We start from the raw sequence: 26,973 nt of genomic DNA on the forward strand, positions 1-26,973 counted from the left end.
ACATCATGACAGTAGAAATGTTCAATTTTTAATGAAAAAGATGAGTATAAAGTTCTCATTACTTTAATCCCCAAGCAAGCCTGGGCAAGCCTAACTGGAAAAAAAAAATTGTGAAAGGGAAGAGTTAATAAAGCACAGTGTTTACAAATAAATCTGTACACACAGGCAACACCAGACAGCTGCAGATGTATGGCTGTGCTTTTGATATGGACATTTATGAGGAAGAATTAAGCCTAAATTATGGAAAAGAAAACCGGAGGGGAAAAAAAAAATCCACCAAAGCCCTAAAACCAACAACCCACCTTCTGATAAACTGTCATCCTCGGTAAGGAACAGTAAGTAAGTCGTTGCCCTTTTCAGTATCCGTCAAGTTAGCCACAGCTCAAAGCCAACTTCTCTAAACCAGAAGTGTTGCATTCCATTCAAGTTAACAATTACAAATGGAGAATAACTGAAAAGGACTGGAGCACTCGAGGCTCCACCATGTCAGGTACCTAGAGGCTCTACCATAGTTATTGAAGAGATAGATAGAGGCAAGGATGCTCCAAGGAAATTCGGCATGACTTTGGAGAAACGACACCTGGAAATTATTAAATATTATCAAGTACTTATATGGGCAAGATAGACGTGGCTCTCTGGGGTAGTAGGAGGGGGAAGGTGTGGCATTTCAAAGGGAGAAGAGTAAGAAATTTATTCAATCTATCCATTCAAAGGTGGTAAGATGGTTCAGGTCCTCTTGGAAAGAAATTGAATGCAAACCTGCCTCACTCCCCTCTGCTTAAGCATGAACAAATATATACACAGGCAAACTAGAAAAATGAGAAATGTTTCTCTAGTACCCTACCCGGACCCTAAAGAAAATACTGAATCTTTAGTATTTTGTGATACCATGCATACAATTTTCAAAAATCTTTTTTGTTGTTCAGTCATTTTTTCAGTCTTTTCAGACTCTTTGTGACCCATTTGGGGTTTTCATGGCAAAGACACCGGAGTGATCTGTCATATCCTTCTCCAACTCATTTTACAGATGAGGAAACTGAGGCAAACAGGGTTAAGTGACTTGCCCAGTCACACAACTAGCTAGTCACTGCCTGAACCTGTATTTGAACTCAGGTCTTCCTGAATCCAGGCACTACCTAGTCACCCTGTCTCTTCACTTAACTGTAGAATTTGTCTTTTATTTCCAGTTTCCTTACTTTACTTTATCTCAGTAAGTAGAACAAAGGTAAAACACAAGTAGAGAAGCCTTAGTTTCGTTTCTGCCCTCTCTGACTTGGAGCAATTGAGCTTCTTTAAGACTTAATTTCTTACCTATTTGAGGTTGTCATGGTAAATGACTTGACATCTCTGCCTCAAAAGGGCAGGATGAGAAGGCTTTCACCTTTCTTCCCTCCTTCTATCCAGTTAGTCATCTCTTTCTGCCTCGCCGTTACCTCCTCTGGCTACCTTCTGAAATTATCTCACCTCTACTTCTCTCTAAAGTGACTGGCTCCTCCCTCTAGAGGAGCCCATCCTGTGGGTAACAACAAGAAAATGACAACTTTTACAGTGCTTTACAATTTTCAAAGGGATCTCAAATCTGTTTCGTCCTCATAATGAATACTTCGAGGGAGGGCATTCTCATTCCCATTTTAGAGAAGAAGAAACTGAGTCACAGAGAAGTGAAATGACTTACAGAAGAGACATCATGAGGCAGCAAAGGGGAAACTAGAATCCACTAAATTTAGGGGTAGGTTTTGTATCTCCCAGTTTCACTATCTTTCCATTATTTTTCTATCTTTTCTGATGTACCATTCATAGTCCCCTGCTACATACACTTTAATATGTAGTATAATATGTATTATAAAATATAGGTTTCAGTAACTCCTAGATTTCTTTTTAGCTAGTTCCCTATAAATTCCTTCTGCCTTAATGAACTCCCTTTTAAACCTCTCCACTTACCACTCATTCAAATCTTCATCTCCGATTTTTCTCTACTATCATCACCACTATTCAATTTCTTGTTCTTATATGCAAGATGGTTTCTTCCACTCTTTTGCCATGTAGACCCACCTTTCACATTTTCTCCTGCTTACACTGATCCCCACAATAATGCAGGTGTGTCCCGCTTTAAGCAAACCCAATCCAAATCAGTTCCCAACTCTTAACTAGGGTGTGTGCTGAGTGCTTGCTTATGAATCAGTTGTTTATAACTTGAAACTAAAGTTTCCCACAGAGACAAGTCCACAAAAGCCTATTGAGCCTATGCTGTACTATAATACAGTGCCAGGCACTGTGCAAAGTGATGGGGATGCAAAGAAAGGCAAAAGGCAATCCCTGCTTGGGGAGTTTACAGTCCCATACAATGTGAGAGAAAACATGCAAACAACGAGGTATGGAGAAGATGTATACAGGATAAATTGGAGATAACTTACCAAGGGAAACCAACAGCATCAGGGGGGATCAGGGCAGGCTTCCTGGTAGAAGACTGGATTTCAGCTGGGCTTTGAAGGAGGCAAAGAAAACCAGATGAAGAGGGACAGCATGGGGGCAGCCAGTGAAAATGTTGAGTACGTGGAGTGTTTTGTTTAAGGAACAACAAGGAGAACAGTGTTCCTGGATCACAGAGTATGTGGGGATGAGTAATGTGTAGACTGGAATGTTGGGGGGTGGGAGTGGGAGCAGGTCAGGTTAGTAAAGTCTCTGAACGCCAGAGAATTTTATATTTCATCCTGGAGGTGGAGGGAATCACTGGTTTTTATGGAACCTAACCATCATTATATTAATGTACACACACACACACACACACACTCACTCAAGTTTCCAACATGTACACAAAAAAGTAAATATAAAGCATGTAAGTAATACCATGAAATTTCAAGATAAAGTAAATGCTAATGAGTGGGGTTGGAGGAGGAGAAGAAGGGTCAAGAAAAAGCTACGGGTAAGAGGTGGCATCTGGCTTGTGTTTTTCAAGGAACACTACTGTATAATCCATCCGGTTCTCTTTCTATCCTGGAAAGACTTAGCACAGATTGTGCTTCCACCGCTGAATCTCTGAGATCTCAGAATCCCTTCCATATACCACATACCATATACTATATACCATATACCTCGGAAGACATTGATAGCCTGTCGTTCATTTTATCACTATGATAATCTCTCCGTATTCAACATTCGTTCATTCATCAAAATAGTTGTTAAGCACCTCCTAGGTGAAAGTCATTTGTATTCTTTCAAAGCTGTTTTCAGACTCCACTTCTAAGTAGTTCTTCCTTTGACAATAATGGACCAGACTACCCAATCCGTTTTTTTTTTTTTAAAAACAGAACTAAACATAAGAAGAAAAAAAATCTAAACAAATAGCATGGGTTTCCCATGTTCAGTGTATATCTCTACATCCTCATGGTCTGTTTGATCTCATTTTGGTCTTTAAGATTAAACACAATGCTTAGCCATGTTTTATATACAACACCTAGTAACGCTGTTAGTATTTACATATTACATTACAGCATTACTGGTTAAAGGCTAGGTTTCTAGGGCAAGGATGTACCTTCTAAATAATCAAGAGATATTTAGCAGAAAATACTATCTGTTAAGTGCTGCTTGCTTTATTTGGTTCCAAATAGCTTCTTTGGAAGCACTGGAGAGGAACCATGATATATCCAATGGCCAGCACAGTGCTAGGCACCTAGCAGATACTTATGATTGAAACCTTATTTATCTTTCAAGATGTACTCAGATATCACTTCTTTCATGATAATTTCCCCCATCACCTTTCCCACCCAATACCTGTTTGTACATCTCTTATGTATTCATGTTTGACTTTATATCATAATTACTGGTATGTATAGTCTAACTTCTTAAGTTCCATGATGGCAAATAGAGCATATTTACTAAGCAGCAATAAAACACTGATCAAATACTATGGTTATTTTTACTACCATACTGAGGCAACCTGGTGCAATGGAAATATGGTCAGATTTGGAGTCGGAGAATCTAGGTCTAAATCCGTGCTCAGAAACTAACTACCTCTATAACCCAAGGTCTAGGGCAGCTAGGTGGCAGTGGATAGAGGGCCAGGACTGGAGCTGGGAAGACTCATCTTCACAGCCTCAGATACCTACTAGCTGTATGACTCTGGGCAAGTCACTTAACCCTGTTTGCCTCAGTTTCCTCATCTGAGGAATGAGCTGGAGAAGGAAATGGCAAACCACTCCAGTATCTTTGCCAAGAAATGACCCCAAATGGAGTCACAGAGAATCGGACGCAACTGAAAAATGACTTAACGCCCAATACTCAACCCATCTGGGTCTCAGTTTCTTCAATAGCCAAATAAGGAGGCTGGATTAGAAGACCTTTAAGGTCTTCTGTGTTCTTCAAGTGTTCTTAACCTTTTTTTGGTCATGGATTCCTTTGGCAGTCTGGTGAAACATGGACACTTTCTCAAAATAATGTTTTTAGATGCATAAAATACACAGGATTGAAACCTATTATGTTGATATACAGCTATAAAAAATTTTTTTAACCAGGTTCATGGACCTTAGATTAAGAATACCTAACTCAATCTATGAATCTATGATTTATTGATATTTGTAGTAACTCCTAGTACCTAACACAATGTTGATGCACATAATATATGCTTAATAAATGTTTCCTGAACTGATGTAGCAGTCTTGTAAGGAAAGTCGTAATCATAGACATTAAAGACTTCTTTCTATACAAGACTAAGCTTAATTTACTGGAAAATATAAATAGCTATGATCTACTTCTTAAGAATGGCTTGACTGGTAATCAACAGTAAAACCCTGTTAAATGATTTTGTTTCCTTATTTCCTCCCTCAAAATGCCCTCAAACTGAACACAAATAGAAAACTCAGACAATATACAAGAAATACAACACTGGCAGATACCTACCACCCTTTCCTGTCCCTCTGTAGGAATCATAGACCATAGTAAGTTCACAATGTCTGGAGTTATTCCAGGCTGCATGGAGGGGTTGGGATGAAGAAAGGAGAAGCAGTGAGTGATTAGCCAGGAGGGGGCCATATTCAGGCTACATAGTCATACCTCACTCAGCATGATTAATTATTTAATAAAAACATATTAGGAAAAATTATGTCACAGAAGGTGATGGAAATATGACAATATATCAAATGAGTGAAAGGCTGAATGATATTATAGTGGGATTTCACAACTTTATAATAAAGTTATTCCTGCTGTGATTCTTCTGCAACTTGAAGCCTTTGCTCTCATTCCTGTTTTCATTCTCTAGTTCTCCCTCATCAGACTTTCTGACTCTGCCCCTTGTTCTTCCCTCCCCCAACTCCAGCTACAGGGCAGTCCTTACTTCTGGGTTCCATTCCTGGAATCTACTACATGTAGCATATGGTTGTACTTCCTTTGTCTGGTGTAGGTTACCAACTGTACCCAAAAATCTCTTTTATGGACCTCGTCTACAGAGCTCATGGCTCTAGCAATAATTATCAGATGAGGAATTCCTCTGGGTGAGGTTTATCCCCTCCCTACAGACAGACAGACAGAAAAACACACACACACACACACACACACACGGATTTGTTCTGTGAAGTTTGGATTTAGTCAAAGGGCTGCACTTGAGGACCTGGAGGGCCACATGTGGCCTCATCTGATGATTAATTGCTTTTATTAAATCCTTTTATTAAGGGGATTTATTCTGTGAAGTTTGGATTCAGTCAAAGGGCTGCACTTGAGGATCTAGAGGGCCACATGTGGCCTCAAGGCCCCAGGTTCCCCACCCCTGTGGACAACAGTAATAAGATGAAATGAGGTGTGGTGACTTCACAAAATAACTGAAATTCATTTCATGTCCTTTGTGCTTGCGTCTTGCCTCTTTCTGTGTGCTAAATAAAACCTTGCCCCACTCCCCAAATGAGGCCAGATAATTTAGCATATAGGAAAGTAAAGTATCTGGAGAATGAGATCAAACAAGAAGGGTTGATCTCAATAGAAAAGATTTGAGTCTCCCATCTTACTACAAGTAATTTACCACAGTGATCAGCCAAAAGGTTTAGGCAGGAGGGATACCAAAAAGGCCTGTGGAACTCTCATCATATAAGTACATATGGAGGGCAAGGAGAAATTGAATAGGACTCGTAGAAAGCATGCTATTTTTGTCTCTGCCAGTATCTCCTAGCAGCTATGTATACATGAAGTACAACTTAGACTTTAGTAGCACACGTGGTATTTTCATCTCTATTGGCCACTTATAGAATTCCAGAAGAAAAAAGCCAATGTCAAAAGTGAACAGCTAGTTTCAGATGGTTTCCAAGAGTGGAATTTGGATTTCTGGATAACAGCTTAAAATATAGGAATGATAGGCTCTTAACAGAGATACAGCATATTAACAAGTATTTAACTAATGTCATTAACGCAAATATATATTTGCCTAGAATATTGCCAATGTAATTAGAAGGCCTTAAAATTGTCCACAATGATCTGATAAGCTTAGTACCATAGATAGCACAGGAGTAGAACAATGGAAGAAAGAACCAGTAATTCACAAAAGGCAACTTCTAAGAAAAAAGCCAGCGCTAAGGTCTCACACATCTACCCACAAATAGCGTCGGTAATAATAAGGGGCAACTAGAGATCCTAACACTAGGATGTCAATTTGACCTCATAAGTATTTCTGAGACTATGGTATGGAACTTATTATTGCAATTTTGCTTTGGAAGAGTATACCTTACTCAAAAGGAGAAGATGATGTGTGTACAATAGTATTGTACTATATACTCATTCAGGGAAAGGCTAAACAGGAGGAGAGAAATATGGTAAAGAACATATAAGTGTGGGGGCAGCTAGGTGGCCCAGTGGATAGAGCACTAGTCCTGGAGTCAGGAGGACCTGAGTTCAAATCCAGCCTCAGACATTTGACACTTAGTAGCTGTGTAACCCTGGACAAGTCATTTAACCCCATTGCCTAGCCCCCCCAAAAAATATATATGGGTAAGATTCAATGGAGGTAGAAACAGAAACAATGACCCTCTAGATGTAATATCCAGAAAGAGGGAATTAAATGAGCATGGTATTATAGGGAAGGGGAGGATTCATGCCACTACTATTGGAACATCTGCTGGAACTCTACTCTTGCCAAAAGCAGAACATCAGACAAATCTGCAACTTGCCTAAATGGAAATTTCATTCTTTAAAAGTTAAGAGGTTAGAGGAAGCAGCAAAGGGAACTGCTATTCTGGATTGTGTTCTGACCAACAAGGAGGAACCAGTTGCTGAGGAAGAAATGCCAGGACTTTTGGGGCAAGTGACCACTCTACCATAAAGTTCATATTAAAGGAAAGGAAAAGTCAATTACCATCCGTAATGCACCATATATTTTAGGTGAACAGGTTTAAAAGGATCCAGAGGAAGGACAAGTAGAATCCAATGGTTTAATATTTTACAGAGAACATTGGCCCAGTAAGTTCATTCTCAAGAAGTAAATTATGAAGACATAAAGCAAAAAGGAAGAGGAATTAGGAGAATTTAGAGACCAATATGGAAACACAGGGAACTCAACAATAACTCAGATTTTAAAAAGACATAGAAAATAGAAGCAAGGAGAAGTAACCGGGGGAAAAAAAAAAGAGTAGCATGGCCTTACAAGAATTGTGTCAGAAGCACAATTATGACAGAAGCCCAGGAGTCGAAGGCAATCGTGAATACTATAACAGAAAAAAGTGTTTTATTAAATTTTTTAAGTGGTGAAGGCGCAAAAAAAATGAATCCCAAGCTGTCTTGTCAGCTATCTGAAATTCTCTAGTAGAGATTCCATTAGCATTTAAGATGAAGGAAACGTTCCTCAAACCCTGAAGTCTTTTCCCAAGAGACTATATGGCGAATTGGTTGAGGAGAGGAGAGTAGAAGACCCAGTTACTCTCCAACTTCTCAAAAGTCAAGAGGTGGTATCATTCATTTCAAATCAGGTATGGCCTTCTCTCTTTGTGGTAGGTGAAGTGCTTCTGGCACTTCCAAGTCCAAGGACAAAAGGAGAATTAGGTTTGATTGAGTTGGCTGACAATTGTTTTGACTCCAGAGTATTCCACTTGACTGTACTCACACCACAAATACTGCAGGATATTGGGTGCCCTACTCTTATAGTACCATAAATGGCAGACTTTTCAGGAATGTTTGATTTTTCTGGGGACCTATACAATATAGTTAGCTAAATTCTGGCTCTGCTACTTGCTCTCTCTCTCATCTGTAGATCATGTGTTCTGCTAATAAGTCAGCAATGAGCACTAAAGGTCTAAGTACAGCATGAGGCACCAGGCATTTATGTCTCGATTATTATCAGCAATTAGACTTTGAGCACACTCTCCCATGAATGCTTACTCAGTCTATGGTCTAAGAAAACGGGAACCCCTGAAAACTCAATCTGGGACTTCTGGAGGAGTTCACAGTCATCATTAATAACTAAAAATCCACTGATGGTTGATATTTCTTGAATGTTAAATTTATCACTGGGAACATATGGGAATTTTCCATTGAGTCTACCAACTCTTTCAACAGGAAACATCTCAATTATAAATGCAAGTTCTCTTAGCTCATGGTGTTATTACCACCCAAGCCATGGAAAAAGGAAAGAGTTTTTCTTTCTTCCCTAAACCAATATTTAATCTAATTAAAAAAAAAAAACCACAAAGGGCCTGTTCTATTGCGGAATCATCCCGGTGTACTGTCAAGAACTCAGAGTTGGGTTCAAGGCCTTCACACACCCAATTCCTGCCAGTCCTTTTAGTAACCATGTGACCAATAGCTCCCCAGCATAAGAGGCAAAATGAAGTAAACCAAAGGAGTGCAGTTGACAGGGAAATAAAGAGATGAGTGGCCTGGGCACCCTCCTTAAAAGGAGGATTTGTGAACAGTTTAGTTGCTGTAAAGGGCAGAAAAAGAAAATCTACTTGTAAAGAAACAGCCTCTCTAACCAAATGGTGACAAGGCCCCCCGGCCACCAGGAGGATCAGGTGCTCAGAAGCCACCAGAAGCTTTGAGAAAAGGTACAGTGTAAGATGAGCACAGGAAGAGTCCAAAGAAGCTGGGGAGAAAAGACATACAGAGCCTCTAGCAGAGCCAGCTGATCTTTCAGTTGTGATTGGAAGCCAGGCATTATTTTGCTGATTGGCTGGGGAAACCTGGAGCAATACTAGAACCTCACTGGTTGACAGCTCTGAGAAGACCTTTTGGGACCATAGCTGGAAAGTTACTATCTGCAACTGAAAAAGGAGAGCTCGCAGGGGTACTTATCTTCTTTCAGGTTTGAAAGGGAGAAATGAAATGGGAGTGGAGGGAAGGGGGGGCAGGGAATAAGCTTTGCATCTATTTCAACGGGAGCTCTGCTTTTCTATGAGAAAAGCTTTGGAGCTAGACAAAGCAACATCCCCTACTGTTTTCAGATGTGAGAAGGCTAGCAATTGTCTCCTGTCCTTGAAATGATGGAACATATTTTGGGAGTCATTGGTACAGGCTGCCCTGCTGAAGGTGGCTATAAGCTAAAAGAACTTGTCACTGCTTCAATAGTTTAACAGTAAAAGATGAGTGGGTTTGAGGACCCAGAGGGCAGCAGCTACCAGAAAAGTAGCTTCACAGGACATAAACTGTTCCTGAAGGGACAAAGGACATCAAAGCCTGAACCCCAAAGCTGTGTGTGTCCCTGGACACATAGGTTTCTGCGGAAATGTGAGTTCCTCACTCATATGCCACCCTGCTAAGTTTCTATTAATAATGTGTCCATTTTTCCCCACGAACACTGAGTGCATTGGTCAGAGTGTGACCTAGGTTTATGAGTGAACTAGGTTTTTTTTTTAATTACTCCTGCTTTTGCCTTCTGATTAAGAAGTGTTGTGATTATACCTGCTTTTGCCATATTAAGTAAATGTTTTATGTCTAAGGGTTAATAGTGACACACTGAAGTATTTTGTGAAAATGGGAAGCACACCTGTGAGGACCCTAAAGTTACAGTGACAAAAAGCAGGATTTTATCGCCTGGTCCTAGTCTTCACCCCCCCACCCCCACCCCGCAAGATTGCCTCGTAGGACTCAGAACAGATAGAGATGCCAGCCTGAGGAGAGTTGGGGTGAACAAATGAGCCCAGAGAGCCCCCTAGGCTGTGTTATATTATGATTTGTGGTTTCTGTTGTTCTATCATTTCAGTCACATAGCTGTTAAGTGTCTGAGGCTGTATTTGAACTCAGGTCTTCCTGATTCCAGGTCAGGTGCTCTACAAATACACTTGTATTACCTAACTCAGAGGACTGCTAGGAAGTGCAATAAAGTCATTGTCCTCAGTTATACCATTAATCATTTCAGTTACCTTTGTGGGCAAAGGAGGAATCTACTCTCTTTGTGTTACTATGATACTTCTACCCTTTTCTGAGAATCAGGGACTTAAAGTGGGGAAGATATAAATATATCAAATTGTCCCTGGCTTCAGTAAGTTTATATATGACAAAAGAAGCTCAAAGAACACGTTTAAACCTGACAATGAATACAACTTTACAAAACTTAGCATTAAACGTGTAATTTGATTTCCATCATGAGATGTTTTATGTGTGTTTTAGCCTTAAGGAATGCTTGACCTTGGAATCAAGTCATGTGAGTTTGAATCCCAGTTTCAAACCTGTCACACATATAGCTAAGGGGAGGATCAAGTCACTCAACCACCCTGAGCCTCAGTTTCCTCATCTGTAAAATGAGGATAACAATGCTAATCTCCCAGGATTGTTATGAGAAGGGAGCTTTGTAAATGTTAAATCAGTATACAAATATGAATTATTATTTGGGAGATAACCTTTTTGCTTTCTATCAACAGAAACATTACCCTGCAATTTTCCCCAGAGTTCTCTTTTTAATTTGATGCTCTAGGAGCCTCTGGGAAATGAACAAATTTGTTCCTAGAAGATACTAGAATAGTGTCTGATTTGCTTTGGTCGAGTGACCTTAGGCCAGTCTCTTAACTTCCCTGAACTTTGATTTCCTCATGTATAAAATGAGAGCATTGGAGCAGATGGCATTTCAGATTCTTTCCAGCCCTAGCTCTCGGACCCAGGGGTGCCATGACCGCTGGTTCAGCATTTCTCACTATTATGCAGCGGTCTAATGTTCCCGCTGTCTGCCGGGGGCACTAGTTCTCCTCTATACTATCTTTCTTGGTGATCTCATGCATTTCCAGGGTTCAGTGATAACTTCTCCACGGATGACTCACAAATCTTTATAGCCAGATCTAATATCCCTCCTGAGCTCCAGGCCCACATCCCTAACTGCCTGCTAGGCATTTCCACGTGGAAATCCTGTCAGGCAACTCAAACTCAACAAGTCCAAAGCAAAATTGATTATTTTCTTCCATGAGTCTACTATCTCCTGTAAACTTCCATTATTTCTAGTGACGTCTAGCACTAGCATCCTTTAGTCACTCAGGGTAACAACCAAGGAATCCTTAACTCTTCTCTAGTCATCCCAATTTTATCTAATCATTTTCCAGGTTTGTAGTTTCAAACAATTCCAGGACTTCACAAATCCACCCAATAGGGCCACAATCCCAGTTTGCCTATGTCACCTCTGGTCTACACAATACTATAGCTTTATTCACACCTTAGTTAGGAATTAATTACTTTAATCAAGAAGTGGACAAACACATAAGTAAATCTAAATCCCGGTAAGCACCCTGGACTGACATTTTCTTTCCTGTCAGCACTGACAAGGAAGGGAAAATTGGAGCTTAAAGGTAGGTCTGGTTGGGTCGAGTGACTATAACACATGGAAACAGGAGGTGAAAAAAAGGGTACAGGAAGGGCAGTTAAAAGGCAGGGGGCATAGAGCGCTTCCCAGAAAGGACTGAGTTTGAATCCTGCCTGACACTTACTAGCAACGTGACTACAGACAAGTCACTTAGCCCCTCTCCACCTAAGTTTCCTTATTTCTAAAATGAAGATGAGTCACCCCTTCCTTTCAAGTAAAGATGAATGTCAAGTATTCTGCAAAGCTTTAAAGCACTATATAAATGCTAGAAGATTCCACGAAGAAAACAGCTTGCTTTGCAAGTCTGCCTAGGACCCTTCTGCCAATCTGTGCTGATGTTTGTATGAAGACACCAGAACCAGTTCAGGAATCTTTACAGCTCAGCTTCTCCCAGTCTATCCTGATCTCTGCATTTTAATCTATGTATTCCCAGTCCCTCCCTCCAGGTAGCAGCCAGAGAAGGAATAAGGGAAGAGGAGACAGCATGACGGAGGGAGTGGATCAGAGGTCAAATCCTGGCTCTGCCACTAAATACTTGTGTAGCTGTATGCAAGCCAATTAAGTTCTCCGGGATTTAGCATCTTTACGTGTTAAATGAGGAGGCTGGATAGAAGCCAGGTCCCTTCCAGACCTGTCCATGTTCTCTACGAGATAGTCATAGGCCTCTCATCCCTGCCCTCTTGAGCATTAGCACAAAGATTATTCTCTGGATTTCCCTACTTTAAGGAAGTTAAACATATTTCTATGGTCTGCACAGGATCTATAGAGAGAATGATCAAGTACAAAACACAGAGACTTTCTTAAATCATAGAGCCAAGACAGAACTCAGAGAAACTGGGTCCCCAGATCTAATCTCGGAACGTAAATGTCTCAGGTGCTGCTCGGTGGTTTTGCTTAACGATTTTCTGGGAGTCTACTTTGGGGTGGTTTGTTAGAAAGCCTCTGTCCAGTCAGCAAAAGATCTCTCAAAGAGTCAAGACAAAATTTTCCACAGAAATTAACAAATGTCACGTTGTTTCTGCTTTCCTCAGCGGTGTCTCCAAACATATAAAGAAGGGAAGAAATATGCCAGGGAGTTGAAGCAAACAAGTCACTTCCTGTCTGGTCCATGCCAACAGCAACATGTATGTGCCTTTCAGAGACTTCATCTACTTATGTACAAAGAACATAGGATTTTGTCCCTCTGAACTAGAGTTATCAGCCCTGGGTGACTTTTCAGAAAGCTATTTGCTTTTGTAAGAGCTGGGTCAGGATTTTAGGGCAAGCTATAATGGCCCAGAGTCAACAGCATCTTCTAGTTAGCTCAGCATTATGACCACTAGGCAATTCTTCACAGAAGGCTGCCAATTTCTCTACTGCAGAGTAAATCTTAAATTTGACAAACGTCACAGCTTCTGTAGTTCTCTCTTGCCTCTAGGATTGATAAAACAAATGAACAAAAACTTTTTGGTATTCTAATTTCTTCACAATTTGGAGCCAACTTATCTTTCCAGTCAAAGTGGCCTACTCAAACACAACACTGCATCTCTCTTCTCTAAGACTCTGCATAGGTCATCCCCCATACCTGTACTTCCTCATCACCTCTATGTACTACTTCTCCCTTTAGAACCTCTAGCTTCCTTCAAAGTGACTAATGTGTCATCTCTGGCATGAGAGGCCTTTCACAATCTCCTCCAGCTATTATTCCCTCATTCCCTTCACAAAAAAAGTTTCTTGTATTTATTTTGTATTTGTCTTGTATCAGCTTAATAATATATGCACATACTGTTCTCCCAATAAATAGAATTGAAGGGCTTTGAGGGCATGAGTCAGTCAACAAGCATTTATTAAGCACTTACTATGTGCCATGCATTGTGCTAAATGCTAGAGATACAAAGAAAGAAAACACACAAAAAAACAAAAAAAAAATGACCCTGGCCTCAGGGAGCTCACATCTAATAGGGAGAAGAAAACATGCAAGTAATTGTATAGATATAACATTTATATTATGTACATGGAAAGTAATCACAGAGGGAAAGTATTATCAAAGACAGGGAAGGAGCAGGAAAACTTTCCTGTAGAAGGTGAAATTTGAGCAGTCATGAAAGAAGCCAGGGAATCTAGGAGGCAGCAGTGAGGGAGAACATTCCAGAGTTGGGGGATGGCCAATGAAAAAGCATATGGAGCGTCCTATGGGAGAGACAACAAGAAGGCCAGTATTGGTGATAGATGGAGGGGAACAAAGAATAAGAAGCCTGAAAAATAGCCAGATCCTGATCTCATACTATAAAGCAGTAATCATCAAAATTATTCAATACTGCTAAAAAATAGAGAGGTTGATCAATGAACTTGATTATTTACACAACATATAGAAGCAAAAGCACATAATAGCACAATATTCAATAATCTAATGAACTGAACTACTGGAGTAAGAACTCAATATTCTACAAAACTGCTAGGAAACTGGAAATCAATTTGGCAAAAGTTAGGTTTAGACTAATACCTCACAACATATCCCAAGATAAGCCACAAATGGACACATGACTTCGAATAAGCGGTGGCATCATAGTTCAGTATAATTTCTAACATGATATATACTACAAGCCCACTCAATTTAACTCAATCCAACAAGTATTTACTAAGCACTTACTTTATGCCAGTTCCAGACTGGGGACTATGGGAAATATAAAGATAACTTAAAGGATGGTTCCTGCTCTCAGGGTGCTTACCATCTCATCGAAGGAGACAAACATTTTGTACAAATGAAACAGATATATAGTCTTAGAATAGTTAAGTGCCAAAATTAATGGTGAAAGCATTAAGTGCAGTAAGATTTCAGAGAAGAGAATGGAAGTAGTCAGGAGACATCCCAGAAAGGGAAGGACCTTGCCTAGACTGCAAACATTGATGGAATTTGAGTAATCCATGCCTTTAGAAGTGTAGATTCTACTTTGAGAACTGCCCTAAAATAACCTTACCTCTCTAAGTTTTGGCTTCCTCATTTGTAAAACAAGGGAGTTGGAATCAACGACCTCTAAGAGATTTCTACTTTAAATCATATGGCCCCATGAAATGCTTCATAATTTCTATGGCACTCAAGAGGCTTCCTTTAGCTTGAGTAAAACCAGGTGATGTGTTTTATTTTTTGAGCCCTGGATAAGTCTAACCATGGGGCAGCTAGGTGACGCAATGGATAGAGCTTCGGCCCTGGCGTCAGGAGGACCATGAGTTCAAATCTGACCCCAGACACAAGATACTCACTGGCTGTGTCACCCTGGGCAACTCACTTAACCCCCACTGCCTCACCAAAACAAAAACAAACAAACAAACAACGTCTAACCACCCTTTCCACTGTTGATGCCACCTAGAACTTACTAAAAAACTATGTTCTGGTATGGCTTGGAAATATTTAATTTTTTCCTCTACAAAATCTCTCTTTTGCTGGAGCTGTAGAATCTTCCTCCAACAAATCCCCCTGTCCTTCCTTCTGGGTCACCAGAATGTGAGACAGGCTCTTCAAAGAGAAACCTCCCCCCCTCATCTACAAGAAGATTCTAGGTCTGATGAAAAGAATCTAAGTGCTGGGTCATTTCTGGACGGCTTAGGCTCAATGAATCTTTTGGAATTTGATCCTTGAAATTCAGTTTTGACTCAGGCAAAGTTTGGGACAGCATTACAAACAGCGAAATCCCTCTTTCTCACTCGTGAACTTACTGTTAATGATTGTGGCTGAACAAAAGCAATTCAGCTTTTGCCTATGGGATATTTTCTACAGCACAGAAAATGACTGCATAGTGCATTAAGGTTCAGTTGTATTCAATAAGATTTTATTAAGGGCCTATTATGTGTCAGCTACTATGCTAAGTACTAGGAATACAAAGACACAAAATATAAAACTTGGCTCTTAAGGAGCTAACACTCTACTGGGGACTGGAATCACCCAATAGCCCATGGTCCCAACAGCGTGATGCATGGTCAGGTGACCTCCTCCAGTAGAGCCCTCCCCCTAATCTCTATTAATTTAGATATCAAGTTTGTTTCCACAATAGTCTTGGGGAGGGGGAGTAAAGCATAGTACCAACCGGTCCCCCACTACCTCCCCCCACAAATTATAGCTAATTAAAATAAATAAAGGGAGTAGAGAAAAAGAGTGGGAACATTTTTGTTAACCTAAGCTAGATTTACATTGCTTAAAAATCTGAGCAAAATCTGAGCTGACTTTTTCTTTTTTTTTTTTTTTTACAGTATTTGTAGGAGCTTTTTGTGTGAGGTCAGTAAGTGCAACAGCAATTCTAACACCACTTGGAGGACTAGGATTTAAAGAAATATGGCAAGTATCTCTCATGGAGAGGGTGAGGACAAATCTCATAATTTTAGAATTAGTCTCTATGCAATAGAACCCCCATCCAAAGTTATGTGGAGAAATTTAAAAGTTTGTATGTATTTCAGATCCAGGTGAACAGACATTTAATTTCAGCAGACTGGAAAGATGCAAAGAACAAAAGATTTTTTATCATGCCTATTGTTTCTTGATTACTGTCCACACCCCCACCCCACCCCACCCCAAGCCAAATCCCTCAAATAAGCAGCCCTTTACAAGGTCTCCCCCGTCTTCATCAAGACCTTTCAAGACCTTTCAAAACTCTTTGGAGGATTTAATATAGAAATCCGCCCCTCCTTTTTTGAGGCAATCAGGGTTAAGCGACTTGCCCAGGGTCACAAAGCTAATGAGTATCACGTGTCTAAGGCCGGATTTGAACTCAGGGTCCTCCTGACTCCAAGGCCGGTGCACTATCCACGGCTTCACCTCGCTGTTCCAAAATAAGGCCTTTCCACGACCCTCTGATCACAAACATTAGATGAGATGTAATACAGGAAGATGTATACTCACCAAAAATATTTGCCTCTGAGATAGAGGAGATCCCGTGCAGAGTGAGGGTCAAGCTGGGAGCCTCTGTGAATAGTGGGGTCCTCCAGATGCTCCTGTTGGGGGATAGCATTATGTTGATTGCATCAAATTTTGCAGAGCTTCATGGTAGAGACCTGCAATCGCTCAAAGAACGTCGATTGCCCAGATTTCAACCTGCATCTGAATGAACCACCATAGATTTTCCAGCAGTACATCTATCAATAAAGATTGAACAATGAGGTGGGCCTAAAGTTGAAAAAGGAGGAGGTGAGCAGGCTGGATTGCTTTCAGGAAATTGTAAAGTACTTTTACTGACCCCAAACTTCCGGTAACTTCGAGGGTCCATTTTTTTCCCCTTATATAAATAAATACTTTACTAGTTTTGAGGTATGGCAGCTTGCAAAGAAATAAAAGTGAACATCACAAATAGGCAATAGCGGGGCAGCTAGGTGTTGCAGTGGATAGAGCACCGGCCCTGAAGTCAGGAGGACCTGAGTTCAAATCCGGCCTCAGACCAAACACTAGACGTGTACTAGCTGTGTGACCTTGGGCAAGTCACTTAACCCCAAACGCCTCACCAAAAACAAAAAAAACAAACAGGCAATGGAAAGAGTAAAGGCATATTGGGTGTGAGCAGGCTGCAACACATAACCAAAGATGAACACTCTAGAAAAAAAGAGAGTAAAGTATGTCATTAAAGAGTTGTGTGACAGAAAGGGAAGACGGCCTGATCACATAGTGGAAACAAGGGATGAGAGGTGGACAGCTCGCATGCTACATTGGTACTATTTAAGACTGTCATGGGAAATGATGGAAGGGCTCCAACACTGAGTGGGGGGGCTGCAGTGGACAAACTGTGGAAGACAGATGAGAGTCTCACAAGATGGACAGTTATGAATGGATTGCAATCTGCATCCCTGAAGGTAATTCCCAAATCAATGAGGCTGTATGAGTCCCTGTAACTGTTTGTGAGGCTTGCTCTTTCTGTGATATTACATCCACAGCTATGTTCAAAGACAATTAATGTGACTGAGACTATGTGACGCCTAGAGAACAAGCACATCACAGAAAGCTCTCCTTGAGCACAAAACACGTACAGCAGATAAAAAGATGAACTAATAACCTCCATGACCACTAAACAATATTCTGCAGAAGGAGCCGGAAGACTCGGATTTAGATGTCAGGGTCTTGCCTTGTTTTGTGTGATAATGTCATTCATTGATTTTATATTGAACTGAATAGTTTCTAGAACTCTTGCCCCAGACATTTTCCAGAACCCATGCAGACCACCCTAGCTCTTCCCTTAGACCCTCCCTTGCTCTCCATTGGTTTTAGCTCACAGTGCTTGAATCCTAGTTCTAAACATTTAGAAGGACCCAAGACAACTAATCTCAAGAAGACTCCATTAATTCAAGAATCACCTAAAATACATTTTCTCTGAATATTAAAGACTTCTACTCTTCTTTCTTAAATTTGTACATAGCTCTTGTGGACCAGAATGGCAACTTTCAACAGGAAAAGGATATTGATTTCATTTTGTCTAAGTCTCTACCCGGCGAAAACTAAACTCATAAGATCCTTAAAACCACATTCATTTGCAGACTGCCAGAGAAGTAAATTTCAGAAAAATTGTGAGGATTTTGTGGCCACCAGATATAGGAGAACAACTGTAAGGGTGGGATTGACTGAGTGACTGATTCAATCAAGTCATCCCATCCACTTAAAGTAAGAAATAAAATGCCCAATCTGAGTCACATACTTTAGATTAAGTAGGAATTGGATTTTCCTGGAGGCAACAGTATTTTGATAGATCAAGGACACTTGATCACAGAGTTTTCAATAAAGTTGTGAATGTGGACAGAACACTGGCCCTGGAGGCAGGAGGACATGAGTTCAAATCTGGTCTCAGACACTTACTAGCTATGTGATCCTGGATTAGGTCATTTAACTTAAAGAAAGAAAATCCGGCTGCAGACCCATAACACTAGCTATGTGACCCTGGGCAAGTCACTTAATTCCATTGCCTAGCCCCAGCCCCCTAAAAAATGTTTAAAAAAAAAAAAAAGAATGTGAATGGAGTCATTTAAGAGCTTTGAGTTAAGCTTGACACTAAGGAGGGAGTTTACTCAGGTGGAGAAGAAAAACTGGCCTTGGCTAAATCTTCCCTCCCCTTCCCCTTTGGCAACTGGGGAACCTTGTGAGTTTCTATGGTTCCAAAAGTCATTGGACTTCTCATCTTCCCATCAGCATCCCTGGGTCACAAAACCAGATTAAAACATAATTGGGAAATATTTAACAAAATAAATCAAAGTGGGGCAGTGGCCCAGTAGATAGAGCACTGGCCCTGGAATCAGGAGGACCTGAGCTCAAATTCGGTCTCAGACTAGACACTTGACACTTACTAGCTTTGTGACCCTGGGCAAGTCACTTAACCCCAATTGTCTTGCAAAAAAATATCAATCAATCAAACTACAATAAAACATAGGTAATAGTACTTTTTAGAACTAAGTCAAAGCTGGCAGTGGACCCAACAAGTCATACCTTCACCCATCCTGACTGGGTGTCTCCTGGACAAATCACTCAAATTCTCTCTCTCGGAAATTCTCTAAAACCATTAACATGCAGAGAAGGGAATTTCCTCACCTGAGAATTCTCCATAAAAATAAAATCATAGGCCCAGTCCCTAATCTTCTCCATATATTTTACACATGTACACATGTGTATGCTCTTTCTCTCTCACACACACACACACTTTTAAAGCTTCTATTAGGCTCCTCTGTTATGGACTTGCTCCTGGGGTATTTGCCCTTAATCAGGGATGTATGGGATGCTATGGCCCCCTAAATTAAAAACAAAACCCCAGAATTACTCGGGATGTAATTCTCCTAGAATTACAGAATACCGTATGTGTCTCTGGCTGCTGCCTGGAGTGTGGGTGCTATACAATGTCAATTGCTCACAACCCCTGGAATCATTTCACTTGATTCTTCTCTGAAGACGAGCCTGGGTTTGATATAGTGAACTAAGTGCCCTGAGAACCAAGAACTCATTGACATGCAGTCTAGCGTGTACCTCTGCTATCTGAACTGTGAAATGGAAAAGGTAATAACGTTGACCCAGAGACAGGGTAAGGAAGGGTAAGTAATTAATGACCACTAAGTGAATGGGGGAGAGGGGGAGGGGAAAGCATGAGGATATAAAATTACAATGTTTCATTATTATCACTACATATTTTTGGGGGGTAGTTCCAAGGAAGGAGATGTAACCTCAGTATGGGAAATGAAACATTTCCACTCATTTTCATGCAAGCTAAGAAACATTTTTTTTTTTTAGTGAGGCAATTGGGGTTAAGTGACTTGCCCAGGGTCACACAGCTAATTAAGTGTCAAGTACTTGGTCTGAGGTCATATTTGAATTCAGGTCCTCCTGACTTCAGGGCCAGTGCTCTATCCACTGCACCACCTAGCTGCCTCAATAAACATTCTTTTAAAAAAATCTCAAGGAAAATAAAGAACATTATATACATATTAATTTTAGACTTTTTTCCTCCACTCCCTATCCCCGCAAAGGGGGGGGGGTGTCTTACATTTCTTCACTATGACCTTCAAGGCAGTTCTCAAAAACAGCCTTCAAAGATATCTTAGGAAACTAAGTTGGTTATCTAAAACATTTGTTGAGCCTTAAGCATATTTAAGAGTAACTTTTCTTCCCATTCAAACATATGGGATATGATCTGCTGAGAAAATCCTTAGCAGATCTATTCAGTTTTATTTTCAAATCAATCAATAAGATTATATAGAACTTGACAACCTTTGAAATTACTTTTCAGCAAGCCTTGTAAATTGTAAACTACTCAAGCCTGAATAAATGGTAGCGATAAGTTAACAGTGGTTAGTGGTGCCATAGATAATTGCACAAGAGATAGAAGAAAAGGAGGCTTGGGTAAGTAAAACTCTTGAACGTTCTTAGCCGTAATACCCTTAGCCGTTCTTAGCCGTGGCAGCCTCAGCCAACCTAGAGTCTACATCCAGGTGGGAAATAAGGGTATTATCACACATAGAGAGAAATGCTGCCAATTTCTGCAGCCATTCTCAGCAATCATCTGTTGCAAAGTTCTTCCCAATATACTTGCATAATTAACCAAGGTTGAGTTTTTGATTAACATACTGTGCTTGAAGGAACTGTGACCCACAGAAACTTAGCATTTTACTCCCTCCTCCTCTCCCTCTACCCTGTCATGAGTACAAATTTCAAGGGCAATAAAGGTCTTGGCTGTTTGCTTACAGCAAATGGAAGAGATGCTGTGTCACAACGAAAATTTCACTCTGTAATGTCTACCAGTCACCTGTCGAAGACACTTTACCATTTAGAGATTTCTTTTTGAAAGAGAATAAAATGAAGGAGCATATATTTCCCAATTGAAAAGCACCTGAATTCTTCTAGCTTTTCAATAAAAGGCATTTTTATGGAAATGCCAAGTATTTTAAGCAACACAAATTTATCACCCCAAGATCAAAGTTACCAACGTTCAGAGATCAGGTGTTTGGACAGGGTTTTTTTTTAATGTCTTCAGCTTTTTCTGTCTTAGTTAACAAAGTGCTCTAATTGTTTTGAATATCACAGGACCACAGCAATCATTTAAAATTGTAGGGCAAACACATGCCCAGGAAGATATTAGGGGACTTTGAGTTCCCTGAGCAGAAAGATCCCTAGGGGTCTTACTCCCTTTGGCAGCTCAGTGTTAGGTTTTTAAAACTTTTTCACTTATACAAAATTTTAATGTACTAATTATCTCATATTTAAATATCACTTTGTGTTTAACCAAGTAGTTTATGACACTGTTTTTTATTCTCTGGGTTTTTTCCCAAGCCAAGATTTATACAACTGACTCATAATTTCTACTTTTGTGGATAATCTAGTTACAAGTTATCCAGATTTCTTGCTTCTCTTTTTTTCCCTTCGTGAATTTTACCATAGTTTAGCACATATATGAAAAAGTGAGCAGGGGTTCAAACCAGTTAATCATTTTACTTAGGAAAGAAAATTTAAAGCTTTAAGGAACCTTAAAAATGATGTAGGCCAACTTTCTTCTTTCCCACCCCCACCCCACAACCTTATCTTATAGAACAGGGTATTGGGGCCAGGATGCTGTGACTTGCCTGAGGTTAAACAGGTCCTAAGTGGCAAAGTTGGTACTCCAACCTAGCCCCTCCTATTCCAAATCTAGCAGCAAATTGAGCAACAGTTCAGTTGGGGACAAGGTTAGTGCTAATGATTAAGGCAAGTTTTAAATTTTATTTACCCTAACTACCTCACAAAGCTGTGGGTAAAATATGCTACGTAAAGGAGTTTTCTGTTTATTTTCAAATAAGGAAATTGAGGCACAGAGAAGAGACTCACCAGAAGTCAGAGTAAATCAGCTGCTTATCCAAGAATAAAGTGATTCACTGTTTTGGCCCCCAATGAAAAACTTTCCCTTATTTGTACTGAGCCAACTCAAGATGAAAGAACTTGGGGGGGGGGGGGGCAAGGCACTGAGCTAGTGAATGTTATGTGTCCGAGGCCGGATTTGAACTCAGGTTCTCCTGACTTCAGGGCCAGTGCTCTATCCACTGCACCATCTAGCTGACCCCATGAGAGAATTTTTACTGAGCAAATGGAAATTATCCCATAATTGTTTCTTGCTTGATCAGTTAGGCTAGTAAATTGAAGCTATCAAGATACAAACCAGTCGAGGGGTAGGGGAGAGGAGGGCAGTACAGAGAGCCAGTTTTGAATCCCACATTAGATTTCCATGCTTGAGGGAGGGCAGACTGGGAAAGGCGGATAATCAGAAGCAAATACTTCTGAGGAGGGACAGGGTCAAAAGAAAGAGTATGGGGTGGGGCAGGATAGGATTAAGGGAAATAGAGTTAGTTTTTCACAGCATGTCTACTATGGAAGTGTTTTGCATAGCTGCACATATATAACCCTAAAAAAAAAGATTTCCATGCTTAGATATAAGAAAATGCAATATTAATGTCAGTAGACTCTTGGTAAGAGCTAAAATTCTATAACAGCCCTCCTCACTGCAATCAGTATCATTGATAGCTATGAAAGTTATCAAAACATCAAAAAAAAAATCCTCAAAAAAAAAGTTCATGGACCCCCCCCCCCAACTTAAGAACCCTTGCCTACCAAGTCAAGTGAGATGAAATCAAACATTTAGTAAGCACCTACTTATGTGTGGGACACTCTGCTAAGCAGTGAGGATCTAAGAAATGCAAAAACAGCATCTGTTCTCAAGGAGCTCACAATGAAATGGTGAAAACAACATGCAACCAACTGTGTATAAACAAGATAATCTGAGATAAAAACAGAGGGAAGTGGATGAGCATTGAGGGGTCCAGAAAGGATTACTGCCGATGGGATTTTAGTTTTTTAGATACTCAAAGGAAACCAGGAAGTAGGAAGGAGGAAAGAGGAAGAGAAGGTTAGCCAGTGAAAATGCACAGTCAGGACTTGGAGTGCCTGGTGGGAGGAACTTCAGGGTGGCCAGAGCCACTGGTTCAGAGTTCATGGAGTGCAGTAAGATGTAAAGATGACTGGAAAGAAAGCCTAAGAAGAGCTTTAAAAGGCGCAGCCAGGTGGCACAGTGGATAGAGCACCGGCCTGGATTCAGGAATTCCTGAGTTCAAATCTGGCTTCAGACGCTTGACAATTACTAGCTGTGTGGCCCCATGGGCAAGTCACTTCACCCCATTCCCCCACCCAAAAAAAAGCTAAATGGGCATTATACATCTGGTCCTAGCAGAACTCAAACATTTATGAGGCCCTTCTACCAGGCACAAAGTACTAAGGGTGACAAGAGTTTTTAGATAAGATACACTCTCCACCCTTGCAGAATTTACAGTCTTAGAAGATAGATATGTTATTTGTATAACCTCTACAAAATAACCCCCCCCATTTTTTTTTAAATAGTAAGTCCACAAGAGAGGTAGAAAGTGCTTTATGAAATCTGAAAGAGGGAAAATCCTGTCAGGTGGAAAATTAGGGTAGACATCCTCAAGAAGGCGAGATTTAACACGGCCTTTAAAGAATGGGTGGTAATAGAGGCATCTAGGTGGTGCAGTGGATAGAGCACCAATCCTGGATTCAGGAGGACCTGAGTTCAAATTTGGCCTCAGCCACATAACACTTACTAGTTTAGCTGTGTGACCCTGGGCAAGTCACTTAACCCCACTGCCTAAGCCAAAAAAAAAAAAAAAAAAAGAATGGATGATGGGTAGTAATGAAACAAACTGGGCTGGAGACTCCAGCAAGCCAGGCATAGAAAGAAATACAAAGGTACAAATATAGTAAAGTTAAGGTAAAGAGGAGGAATATGGGTTCAGTTTAGCACAAAGAATACTTAAGACTGGACTAAGCTGATTCTGAAGTACATTCTGAAGGACAAATACAATAGACATGATCATTGCCCAGTTTACAATATAATGGGAGATGTACATGTATACAAGCGGGTACACAAATAACAATCATATAAGGTATAAAGTTCTATAATAGTCGTGAGAAGGGAGAGCTCAGAAGAAGAGTAATTTGGGGCAGCTAGGTGGCGCAGGAGATAGAGCACTGGCCCTGGAGTCAGGAGGACCTGAGTTCAAAAACAGCCTCACACACATAACACTCACTAGCTGAGTGACCCTGGGCAAATCACTTAACCCCATGGCCTAGCCAAAAAAAAAAGAAGGAGTAATTTGGCCAAATCACAGCTGTTCCCTGATCTACAGATAGAGGAATTGAGCTAGGAAAAGATTCCCTCAATATAACAATCATTCATGCAACACTTTATATCACCTGAACATGAAAAGAAGGCATTAGCTATATGTCTGAATCAGACTTGTTAAGGATTGCCTTATCTAAAAGAAAAAAATCTTTCAATTTTTGAAATATTTCCTATTTATGAAATTTTCTATTCCATATGAGTGTAATTAGAAAAATCATTTGGTGTCAGTTAAAACAGAATAGCTAATAATGAACTGCACCATCTGGGAAAAAAAAGTCTGTTGTCATACAATATATGGTATTCCACACCCATGGCTCTCCACCTCTGCAAAGAAGAGAAAAAAGTATCTTCTTGTACTTCTCTTTGGGGTCCACCATTTTTTTTTATTTTTGTTAGACAATGGGGTTAAGTGACTTGCCCAGGGTCACACAGCTAGTAAGTGTTATGTGTCTGAGGCCGGGATTTGAACTCAGGTCCTCCTGACTCTAAGGCCGGAGCTCTATCCACTGAGCCACCTCCCCGACCATTTTTGTTTTTAATATTAACAAACATATCCTACAAATCTTGGTGTATTTTTTTTCTTAGCAAGGACTTCATATTTTTTTCTGAACTAATCCCTGAGCAAGTCACTTAAATCTGCTTGCCTCAGTTTCCTCATCTGTAAAATGAGGTGGAAAAGGACATGGCAAACCAATCCAGTATCTTTGCTAAGAAAACCCCAAATGGGATCACAAGGAGTCAGACACAACTGAAACAACCCAACAACAGCACACTGTTATAAGTAAAAACTTTCAAGCAGGAGCCAGGTGGTAGCCAGGATAGAGGCTGGACCTTAGAGTCAGGAAGACCTGACTCAGGTCTTCAAATTCAAATTCAGCATCAGCCACTTATTAGCTGTATGACCTTGGGCAAGTCACTTCTCTTTACCTCAGTTTCCTCAACTGTAAAATGGCGATAATAGCACCTACCTCCCAGGGTTAACGTAAAGTGCTAAAGTGCATCACTTTGGTTCTAAGTAAAATAGCTGAATCCGAATTCTAATCTAGCAGTTTCCATTGTACCACACTGTCTCTAGTGATGCTTTATATTTCAGCTGATTAAGGAGGATAAATAGGCAAAGAAAAAGGTTCATGCAAGAATAAATTAGAGAACTTCCCATTTCCAGAAAACTGTCACTCTTAAAACAATTTAGCAAGTGGCAAATGTACATTTGGCTATCGTACAAAACTGACGAGGGATATAAGTGTTTCTAATGCAAAAATTTTTTTTTGAAAATACTGAGTCTACACTTCCACTACCTATTCTAAAGAATACCACATTCTTCCCCAGACTCACTGAAAAGCTGCCCTCTCGTGGATTTCAGGGGTATGCTCTGAGCAAAAGTGGCCAATTGTGGGTTATTTACGTAGCAATCCTAAACTACCTACAGATGTTTTCAAAGACAACTAACTTAACTGGAGATTTGCAGCTCTCTTGACCTGTTTTCTCTGTTCCATATTACCATCTGTGAAACTGAAGCCACAGGCAGAATCTTAAGGGAATGAGAAAATACGTTCACCATAAAACACAAGAGGCTCAAAACTATCAATTCAAAGACATTTTTGTCCTATTTCTAACTTTTTTGCTTTTTTAAATGTACTTCCTCTTTTCTCATAATATAAAAGCAATGACAGCCACAGGTGGGGACACACACACACACACACACACACACACACACACCCCCAGCAAGTCCCAATTATACTTTTTTCTGGCCGTATTCAATATCCATAAGAAAAACAAGGACTTAAATGCTTGATGGAGTCTTGAAGGAATAAAGACAGGAGAGAATTTCCACAGGACATGTGGAAGAAATATATCTGCATGAATACAGGAATCCATCTTCTTGCTGTTCAGTCATGTCTGAATCTCTGTAACTCCATGGACCACAGAACGCCAATAATGTCCATGGAGTTTTCTTCACAAAGATAATGGAGTGGTTTGCCATTTTCTTCTCCAGCAAATTAAAACAATCTGAGGTTAAGTGACTTGCCCTGAGTCACACAGCTAGTAAGCACCTGAGATTAGATTTGAATTTAGGTCTCATGGATCAATCTATGAACATATATTCCACCAGCCACAGTGCTAGATTCTGGAAATACAAAGACAAAAACCCAATAGTTCCTGCCCTCAAGGAGCTTACATTCTATCAATGGGAAATAACATGCAAACATTTAAGTTAAAGGGTGGTGATGGGATTTACTCCCACAAAGTGCAGGTAATTGAAGAAGGCCTATTGAATGAAAACAAGTTCTCTCAGTAAACTTGAAAGGATCAAGGCTCTTACATAAGGATATTCAAAGTAGATACAAAGTAAATTCAATAGTGGTATGGGGGGGGGGGAATCTTAACAGTGAAGGTTTCCTAACTTTTTTGTCATTAATTCCCTTTAGCATTCTGGTGAAACGTAGACACCCCTTTTCAGAAGCATGTTCTTAAGTAAATAAAATAGAATACATAAGGTACCAAAGCAAACCAATTATACTGAAATACAGTTATGGAAGCATTACAAAACCAAGTTCACAGACCACAGGT

General features: G+C 40.3%; 1 protein-coding gene across 5 annotated transcripts in view; it reads right to left on the bottom strand.

Annotated features, from left to right (window-relative positions):
- Positions 1-26,973, bottom strand: part of RBM47 (RNA binding motif protein 47) — a 150,406-nt gene that overhangs the window by 67,156 nt on the left and 56,277 nt on the right. For 4 of the 5 annotated variants that reach the window (XM_027836381.1, XM_027836386.1, XM_027836385.1 and 1 more), the window contains exon 2: positions 16,623-16,714. The gene's annotated coding sequence lies outside the window, so the exon portion shown is untranslated. Of the gene's footprint in view, positions 1-2,414; positions 2,484-16,622; positions 16,715-26,973 lie in introns of all 5 variants that reach the window. The other variant, XM_027836380.1, reaches the window with a different exon arrangement.

The sequence above is a fragment of the Vombatus ursinus genome, unplaced genomic scaffold, assembly GCF_900497805.2.
Source record: "Vombatus ursinus unplaced genomic scaffold, bare-nosed wombat genome assembly UNPS02014818.1, whole genome shotgun sequence".
NCBI lineage: Eukaryota > Metazoa > Chordata > Mammalia > Diprotodontia > Vombatidae > Vombatus > Vombatus ursinus.